The sequence below is a fragment of the Neopsephotus bourkii genome, unplaced genomic scaffold (genome assembly GCF_033783945.1).
Source record: "Neopsephotus bourkii isolate Nb327-2 ecotype Australia unplaced genomic scaffold, CSIRO-AGI_Nbou_v1 NB_126, whole genome shotgun sequence".
Classification (NCBI taxonomy): domain Eukaryota; kingdom Metazoa; phylum Chordata; class Aves; order Psittaciformes; family Psittacidae; genus Neopsephotus; species Neopsephotus bourkii.
The window spans coordinates 923,452-933,980 of record NW_026900643.1 but is presented as its reverse complement, the minus strand read 5'-3'; positions in this window follow the sequence as shown (position 1 = coordinate 933,980).

Below are 10,529 nucleotides of genomic sequence, written 5' to 3'. Positions count from 1 at the left end.
CCAGTTATCTCCCCACCAGTTTTAAATGGAGTTTATGGGGTTCATAGATAGGATTGAGACAAGGCAGGCAGCAGGATGGACCTGGACTGTGCATTCTCAGAGCTGGTAGTCCCATACCCCCCTAACCTGCACCAGCCAGGCAGCTCAGCTTGAAGGACATCAGAGGTGTCCCCCAAGCCCCACTGGGGCTGCTTCAAGGGAGATGGCCAGCATGAGAGGCATCAGCTATTCAGAGTGATTCCTGTGTGCAGGCACAATTAGCTCAGCAGCAGTCACGGAGGATGCTACAGGTGGGACAAATTGCAACTGACTTCTGCCTCAGCTGTTCAGTTCTCTAAAAACCTCTTTATAGCCACCAAGCAAAGCAGAATAAAAAGCAGCCTCACAGAGTCTTGAACTGTTAAATAATAACTCTGCTATTAGCAGGCTGGGGCTGGATTCAGGAGACCTGCCTTTCTGACAGCATGCAATTAATTCCCAGGAGCTGCCAGACACAACAAGGGGGTTGAAAGGCTCCAGCCTTTTGTAATAAATAGGCTTCACAACTGAATTTACTATTACCTTGTTACAAGGGACCAAAGACAAATATTTATTACAATTACAAAATCATGTAAATAGAAGTATTAAAAGCTCATGTGTTCCTGCCTTACCAACAGGCTAGAAACCTTGCTCCATCCATTTCTCTCCCTCAGCACCTTCTTTTAGCAGACTAAATGGACAAGATGAACTGCAGGCAAAAGTATGGTATTGAATATTACAGTCAGAAGATTAATTTGGTGTAACAGAGTGTACCAAAGATCTTCAGCTGCACCTTGCATTGGCTGGTGGTGTACAGCAGCACAATGAAAGCTCCTGGCCTGATGACTCTGCAGGGACATTTGGTATCCAGGCAGACAGCCTAGTGCTCCAGGAGGTCCATCAGGTGCAGGTTAGGCTTGGAAACAGGTCATGAGAAAGGCAATAAAATAACATGGAACAGATAGGCACCCTATGATGCTGTCCTCACCATGGCAAGGAGAGAGGTCTCAGGAAACATCCTGCTGCCAGAGCACAGCTCCTAGTGGGGCAGTGACCCCAGGGTACAGACACAGCATTGCAGGTGAACAATGGCCCTCATATCCCCAAACAAAAAGCAGCAAAGGGTTACTGTCACAGAATGGATCAGCTTGTGGTGCTTTAAGAGGTCTGTGACTCCTGCCCTTGCAAGTGTCACAGCACAGCAAAGCATCCCAGCTGTGGGAGAAGTGCCCTGTGTCCTTTTGCCATCCCTGCAGATTCGTCTTGCAGGTGGGATTCCCTTCACACAATGGAGATGCCCATCATGTAGACAGCTCTCCATCAGCCACTCACCCTGACCAGCAAAGAAAAAGTCATCTCAGCTGCTGGAATTGCCCAAAGCACAGCAGAGGAGCCCCACATGCCATGCCCCTAAGTCACTGCCTTCATTGTAAAAGTGAGGGCAAGCACATGCTGCCTCCACCAGCCATGCTGCCCACCTAGAAAAGGGGTTAGAAAACAGGTACAGAATTTACATGAGCTAAGACTTTAGCCTGCTGCATTCTACAATGGATTTTTCAGCCCAGCCTCAGGACAGCCAGGCCTTCCAACAACAGTTAGAGACATTCAACCTTGTGAATTAAATATCGCTGTAAAGTGAGTGACAGGCACTGGTTTCCAGCAGTACCTTACTAGTCATTTCTCACAGTCATCTTTGTCAATGGAACTGATTCTGCTGGACTGAGCTCTCTCAGGTTTCTGTTCTGCAGGTACAGACCTTCAGCACTGCTGTGTTTCTGGGATAAAAGAGGTAAAATAAGAGTTTACGTCTGAGATGTTGTGTTCATGAGGAAATTGATCAGAGCCTCCTACTAGCACACATCTCAGGTATTCGGGTACTTGGGACCACATGACAGTCAAATCACACAGCAATGCAGCCAAACCAAATAGTGCATTTAGCAAACATTGCTTAAAAAAGCCTTTAGCAGAGATGCCTTTCCCTGATTTACTTCCATATGAAGAAAATGAAGAAAAAGAGCACATGCTGTGGAGTTTTTCCTCCTTTCTCTTCCTTTTATCTACTTAGGAGTTCCACAGAAAGCTACCTAATTGAACCACAGGTGGTCTCAAGGAAGGGATAATTATGCCCAATAACACAGGAGCAGTATCAGAGGGACCATCAGTATTACCTCATCTTTCAGCTCTATCACTAGGGGGCTCAATTTAAACAGAAACCACCCAACCTCCCATGTCATGCTATGAATCCGTAACAGGTCCTACTGAACAGGGGTCAAACAATGCCTTACACACAAGCAAAGCATTCATCTAACAAGTCCATGGTGCTTGAACAGTGATGTTCAAACTGCCCTGGCTCCCACAGCAGCTCCTGCTCTCTCTGCCTTACCAGCTCCACTCCTGCCCCAGATTGGCTCTTGGGCCCATCCATGGCTGCCTGCTCTTCAGTCCTCTTCTTCCCTGACCTGCACAGCCCCAGCACCCCCCACTTGCACTCCTTTCCCTTCTCAAATGAATCACACTGCCTACATCTTTCTGATCTGATCAGTGTCTTTAAAATAGCATCTATTGTTACTTACCACAAATATGTGATAAGAGTTTATGTGCAGAAAACATGAGCTGAAAGCTGTTTTATAGATTACAGCTGACTCAGGTTAGAAAAGTACAGCCTAAGTAAACCAAAGCAATTTACTTCTCATATGTTTTGCTTCTGATACATCCCAATAGAGTAGAGTGTTTGAAATGAATCCTTGTCAGTGCCCAGCACAGCCTGCGCACTCCAAGTGAACCAGAGGTGGCTCTTCCCCTTCTGATGCTCCACGTACCAGTGGTGCGAATGACAAGCAGCCCTGCGCGTGCTGGTGAGATGCGCCGTGCCCAACTGCCATGAAAAGTGCCACCAGCCCAACTGAGCCAAGACAGGCTCAACTACAAGTCATCCAAACCATCTTTTAAAGCTGCATGCATCCCAGAGGATCTCCAGCAGACATCTGGCCACAGCTGGCTGCCTAATCAGCTGCTCGAGGGAAGAGGCACATGCATAATAAACCAGTTTTCATTTAAGCCAATATTGCACTGGTGTGACCTTTTCCAGGAGTGTCTATGTGTAAACTCCAGCAATCAACAGCACTAATGCTCAGCAGCTGCGTGCAGGAAGGCTCATGCCTGACAATTCACCACTGGCAGCCAAACCCAGCATTCACCAGAGAGAAGAGCACTTTGTGTTTGCGTCTGCGAGCACGGAGAGGGTAGCGGTGCTCGTGGGGTGAAGATAAGGATACACATCTGCAGCCTCGCAGAAGAGACGTGCTTAACATGCAACACCACCACGCTCTGTGTGAGCAACTGCACCAGTGATTCAGAGATGAGAATGAGTAAGGATGGAATCTGAAGTTTAATTAAACTACTAGGAATTATCAAAGTGGGGAAAACTGAGAAAAGGCACAGGGGAATCCACAGGCAGAAGGCAATGGCCATTTTGCTAAGCTGTCATCTAGTACAGGAGTATATTTGTATAAATAAAGGAAATCTAAATCTCAAAAGCATCAGTGGGTCTCTGCAAGGAGGATCCAGAAGGCAATCCAGGAGGCACTAAGATAAGAATTAGGACAGCACAGAATCATTTAGGTTGGAAAAGATCCTTAATACTGAGTACAGCCACAGTCTAAAGTATCATAACGGTTAGCGTTCCTCTGGATCACCATCTCAGAGGGGCCCTACCAGATCCCCACAGAGGCTGAGGGCAAGGCAGACTGTGCGGAATGAGCTCTCCTTCAGGGGCCACCTATGACCTGTTACAGCCAGAGACCATGAGACTCCCTTAAGTGGCAGCCAGCAGATGTGCCATAAGAGGCTCTGCTCTTCTCCAGGCCAGGAGAAACCTCAGGAAAGGAAAGCAGTTTTGGAGACTAATGTAACAAAATGGCACATGTGAGCGTGCCTTGATCCTGGCCGCTGCACACTGCTGCTGAGGGGGACTCCATGCAGCAATGCCCACAACACTGGCCCTGAGCAAAGGCAGGCCAAGCCTGCACACCAGCAGCAGCATTACATGCATTTGTGGGGAGTGAGAATGGAGCTGCAAGCACATCTCCTCCCTCTGCACTCATTCAGGCTCACAAAGATCCCTCGGCACAACCTCCCATGGCTACAGCCAGCCTCCCCTTCTCCTCTCCCAGAACACAGGGAGCTGCTCACGTGGCACAACCGCTTTCCAAGAGAAAGGCACACCGGCACATTGGTTTTAAGGCTCTATGTATAATCACACACATTAACCACATCACTTCATGAAGCTACAGGAGCTATTGCTTGTTCAAGTAAGCACTCCATGTCTGCCAAATGGAACAACTACTGCATCGCATCAAGCTGACATGCTGCAAGGTACCCCCGAGCACACAGTCACCCACAATCAAGCAGGAAAAGGCAATGGCAGAGATGACAACTAATCAGTGCTGCTGATGTAGGTCAAACAAAACCAAACCATTCTCCGCTGAGGCCCCTCTGTGCCAGTTATCCTCTTGAACTGCATAAAACAGAAAAGGAGAAATATCGAATAAACTTCCCCCCTCCCTTCTTCCTTACAGCTAAGTCTGTCATCATCTTTTCCCTGTCTGTACAAGTCTTGGGGACTTTATGAAGACTTGTCCTTTTTTATGAGGACAAGTTATTTTCCTCTGCAGGCAGTGATCCCTGGCCTTGCCCACTTAGAAAGTTATTTGATTTATACCAGGGAGAGAAAGCCCCAGATGGAAGATGCTGCCCACAAGCACCCCACGGTGCCCCCTTCAGCAACACAGGACCCACATGCAGAGACCAAGAAACTGCCAGGCTCTGCTCCCATCAGAGCTGTGGCTATACTCCAGGAGAGCTGAATGGGGCTGTAGTTGGAACCATACAGTTCTAAATGGTTTTGAAAGCAGCTCCTCTTTTCCCAAGTCTTCTCTGGGCTCCCCCCCAGGTGAGCACAGTTGTGCAGGACCGTTTCTTGCCCCATGCGGATGAGTACCATTGACACTTGAACTTACCACAGTGGGTAAAACTGGGCAAGATTCCACCCTCTCAGGTGCAAACAGTGTGGAAATGCTGCTGACCCAAACATTTGCTTCAGTCTGGGTGCGAAGGTGCTCCACTTTACCAAAAACATTTATAAACCTAACCTCCAGGGGAAATTGCTTCTCCAGCCCCAGTCATGCTTGGGTGCCTCCAAGAAATGGATCACATATAATGGCTAGACTGAGGGGCAGCTGGAGAATTTGAATACTTTTCATGCTAAAAAGCATATAAAAACTTCATATAATGGATCGTCTCCTTTATCTGCCCTTTACAGATTGCTTATCTCAGGTTTATAAGCTTCCAAAATCCATGCCCCACACACCAGTGCTCTGTTTGTGCACCAGACTGACAAATCCCCTATTCTCTATTAGCACATGCACCCCCATGTCCTACAAACTGGTGTGGATGCAGACCTGAGTCACTGGGTGCCCATTTGATGAGACCCTCAAGCACAAAGGTGCAGGGCCCAGCCAAGCGCTCTCACAGAGCAGGAGTTGGTGGTAAGGAGATGACCAGAGTCCTGATGTCGATAGCAGCCACTGAACAACAACGGCGATACAAGATCTTGCAGGATTTAGACACAGTATTCCTTAGCCTACATGTTCCATGTGAAAGGGCACAGTGTTCACATCAGCTATTTTAGCATCTGCTAGCATCTGGGTTCCCATGCTTGCAAGGCAACCAGCAAGAGGCTGCACTGAATTGCCACTACAAAACATCATCTCTTTCTATACTGAATTCATTCAGGTGAACAGCTCCTTTCCAAAGACGAACTTGCAAGCTGGGCTTGAAAAAATAAAACATTTTTCCTTCTTCTGTTCTAGCATTTACTACATCTGATATCAGGTTCTAAAAGCTTGAAGAGTTCAGGAGATGAAAGTATTAATTATTCAGCAAACCTCATCTACACATGCTCACAGGAGACTGAGCATTTAAAAATGTACGTTGCACACTTTTTTAGTATTTTCCAGAAAACAAACTAATACATTCTGAGTTACGATGTTTACTGCACTTTCCTTTGTCTATTTGTCTAACAGGCAAACCTCAGTGTGCACTTAGATTACAACATTCATTCTTCCTGCATCTGCAGCCATCATTCCTCCTCCTCAGGCCATTGGACATCCTTCTCAGTTCACAAGCCACACACCTACCCACAGCCAGACTGGGACGACAATGTGGTCCCTCCCCATCCATTTCTCTAATGCATCAGTGGTTCACAGAGGAACACAGACCCCTCTCATTAATCAATAGCTTCTGGCAGTAGGTATCAGGGAAAACCCAGCTTTCGCGTTCTTACAGAAGACATTCTGAGTTTGGACATCTCCCACGAGCAGCCACCACCCCCAGCTGGGGTCACACCAGCCTTCTGTAGCAAACACTTCAACTGACTCAACACAAATCCCATGGGCCAGCAGAGTCTGGCAGTCTCAGACAGCTCTCATATTATGGGGAAAGCAGGTGGAGAAATGAATGTTGCTGTGGGTTCTCAAACCAGTGAACCAGCCTCTTGCTGGTTGTAAGTGCCACCATGCCAACATTACCTCCCACCAAAGCCACTTCCTGCACCTGCAAAGCCCCATCTCCTCAGTACATTCCCAACGGCTGTGTGATGCTCACTGATGAAGTTTGTGACACAGTTCAGACACTCAGGGGCTCAGAAATGGGAGCTGCTCATGCCCGGTGAGCTCCCAGCTAAGCAATGGATGATTGGAGTATCTATCCATCAAAACAATGTTTCAGAAGCAGCTCATCTGGATCAGTCTTTTGAATCACATCCTTCTTGCCAAGACAGCTCAGTTTTACAGTTCCTAAAGCAACCTTTCTTCCAGATAACTAAACAACCAGGGGCTGAATGCTGCATTAGTACAGAGTCAGACAAAGCACACCTGCAGGCACACTAATGCTTTGTGAGCAGTTTATACTGAGCTGTGCACACTGTTAAGGTTTCTCTGGCCAGGCTGGCCTCTCGGCAGGTATGAAGATCTGCTTCAAGACCTGGGGCTAGGATACACAGCTGCTTTCCAGGACTATGGGGGTACTCTCCAGGAACACTGCCTTCTTATAAGTACTTTGCTTAGAGAACTGCAGTGCTGCAGAAACTGCTGTTAAGGATGACTGCAAATACACCATCCAACATTAAACAGCCACTTTTAAAGCCTATGCATGATCCAAATGACCTCTGCCCTCTGTCAGGAAACCCTGCACAAAGGGACAGCTGTGCTAAAGCCAGTGTTATCTGACAAAGCTGAACCAAGTTGAACATGACTCCATCAATACCAAATGCTGCTAGCACCACGTCTAGTCAACTGGGACAAGTCCCTGTGGCACACAAAATTGACTTCATAGCAGAACTGTAGACAAAAAGCTGGGTTCCCCTTATGGACTAAAGATTCAGGACTAAGAAATCTTTATGTTTCCAGGGAACATGTACCAACATCCAGGTCAGCAATTTAGGTCACACTGGCCTTACTACACTGCCATCTTCTGCTCTGTAACAAGCAGCCAGATCCAGAGGACAATGCCTTAATATGCAAGCCAGGTCATTAACAGGGAGAGGCCAAGAACTTCATTCTATGTTTTTTGCACTGAATGCAAAAAAAGATGAATATGAAACACTAAGAGAAGTTATAAATGGACAGAAAGCTCCAGAATGTGCAAACAGAGCTGCAAAATCCAGGACACTGTACTTTTCCAGGATGGCTATTAACATTCTAGCAGCTTCTAACCTCTTGTAATCTCTGAAGGAATACTGGGAGAGAACAAACTTGTGAGTCCTGAACAAGCGTAACATTCAAGACAAAAATAAGGTCTACAGTTGCTTGCCATAGAATCATAGAATGGTTAAGGCTGAAAAGGGCCTTAGGATCATTTAGTTCCAACCCCCCTGCCATGGGCAGGGACACCTCACACTAAACCATGCCACCCAAGGCTCTGTCCAACCTGGCCTTGAACACTGCCAGGAATAGAGCATTTACCACTGCTTTGGGCAAACCATCATTACGCTTATCAGGAAGCAAAGGAAACCAACTGCAATTACAAATTCTTACATATTAAAATGAGCGGTTGAGCTTTATTTCATATAAAATAAGAGCTGTAACCCCAACTCCATTGCTGCACCCCACCAGAGGTGACAATGGTAAAAATGGCAGGTGAACAAGGAAGAGCTGTTGCCCTTACAAGACCATCTACCATCAGAAAACCAGGCGACCAAGTATTCAATTTCCAGTTTTGGAAAAGCAAAAAATATTTAAAGAAACAACCCCAAAACAAACAAGAAAAAAGAAACCAAAACAAACCTCAAGAAAACATCCCAAAACAACCCTTCTGCTTCTGGGCACAACATAAGCTTGTTCAGTTCCAAGAACCAATAGTGTAATTACACCATGTGAACAACTCACATGTAGAAAAGCTGCTTTCTGCATCCAGCTTGGCAAGAGTCGGTAACAGGAACAATTGAACCTGATCAGTCCCCAAAAATAAATAGCCTGAGAGCAAAAGGATGGACTTGCAGTGCAAGTACTCAGGAGTTACAGCACTAGGGGAAGCAGAAAGATGAGAAGATCGGAACAGCACAGAAACAGAGCACAGCATGCTGGCTCCCAGCAGCATCTGGGACCAGCACTGGATGGTCTTGTTCTGCTACCTATAACTTGTCATTGGGATTTCTAAGCCTCCAGTAAGACTCCTGCATGTCCCTTCACCACATTTCACATGTATTTTATCAACCATCAGTTTTCACTCCCAAGAAGAGGCTGTGCTGGCACGTTTTGCAGCCCAGCACAAGGTGGGAGATCCACAAGCAAGAATGGGACATCTCAGCCACCCAGCAACAGGGCCATGACAGTGATTGCAGCTCTCAGCCTGACCACATCCCATAGCTGGCACCTCACACCCAGCACTTAGGACACCGGCAGTCAGGTAATCTTGTAATCACACACACATAACCAGATGTTACGATAACTCCACTGTCCTGGGAATAACCACAGCTAGAGCAGATATTCCCCCACATCTGCATTTGCTAGCTACCTGCCTGCAGCGCACTGCGCACACAGAGGATTACTGCTACACTCTATGTATGTGTAAATGCATATACCTGTATATGCTTGTGTGCGCACATACACATTTGGAGAAGTGTTGCCAAGGGCACTGTCAGTAACTGCTTCAGTAACGAAGTCCAATACGAGACAGTCACATCGCAGACTTGATCCTCCACATGGCTGTTGGAACAGAGTGCTCCAGAGAGCCTCCAGATGGTACTTCTGGCACTGCTTTATTTTATTTGCCAGGGCCACCCTAAAACACAGTATGCAGGCATTGCGCTAATAAAACTAGCTGCTAGGCATGAAGGGTTAACAGTTCATCTAGAAAGATTAATTTATGCTCAAACCCCATTCTGTTGTCACTTACCAAGAGAAAAAAGTTAAGCACTGTAAAATGGGTAGCAATAATTGCATTTCCTTAAGGACGTGTCTGGCAGGAGGTTGCTATCTGCTCCATGAGGTACGTGACCATGATACTGTCATTTTGACAGCATCAATGTATGCAGCCATTAATCTTGCAAGTTAAAAACCCATAAATCTGTTAAAACCACTGTCACTGATTAAGAATTACATTACCACAATACACAGAAGCCTTTTAATTTTGTTTTTCCTCCAAAATGAATAAACAGGCCTGTTTGGTTTATCTCCTCCTATGCTGGAGTGATAAAGGGCAAAGCCATTTCATGGCTATGCATCATTGTTTTGGAACAAAACCATGCTTAAGAAGCTTGGGAGAGGGGAAAATGAAGAAGAAAAACAGGTTTCCAGGGAAATTCCAGGGTAATTTAGCCCAACTACTTACTATCTTTTTTTTCAAAAGTATCAAACACTGAGGCAAAATATGTCAAACCTTGAATCTTGTAAATTTGGTTAACATAAAACCAGTGATTAGTCCAGCAGGCCTCCTTGTAAGAAAGAGAAGCACAACTGTTGCGCTGGATCTTTATCTGTTGCCTTTTTTAATGCTCCTAGCTATTGGAAATATTCCAGATTGATCAGTTATCAATGTGGTGAATCAACCTTCCAAGGCAATGTAGATAATAACTCCTCATTACAGTAATGACTCAATAATCCACATACATTATTAGGAAATCTACTTCCTACTGAATTTTAATGTCTGGGTGCTGCTCTAAAATGTAAAAGCAGATGTGAACTCCAGCATACAGGCAATTCCATTAGGGTCAGGATTGATGTGCTGATAGTTTAACACAAGTGCTTTACTAGACCAGTGAACTGACTTCATTTTTCCTACAAAACCCCTATAGTTTTGGTGCGACCAGGTCACCACTTCATCCTGTTCAAGTATTTGACAAGTGTGGGGGAAGGAAGTGAAGCAAAGCAAGGTCTTTCTGATAATTAACTATAAAACTGAGAGCTACCATTCAGATTTAACCATCTGCCAGGTTTATTGTTGGCGGGCACATA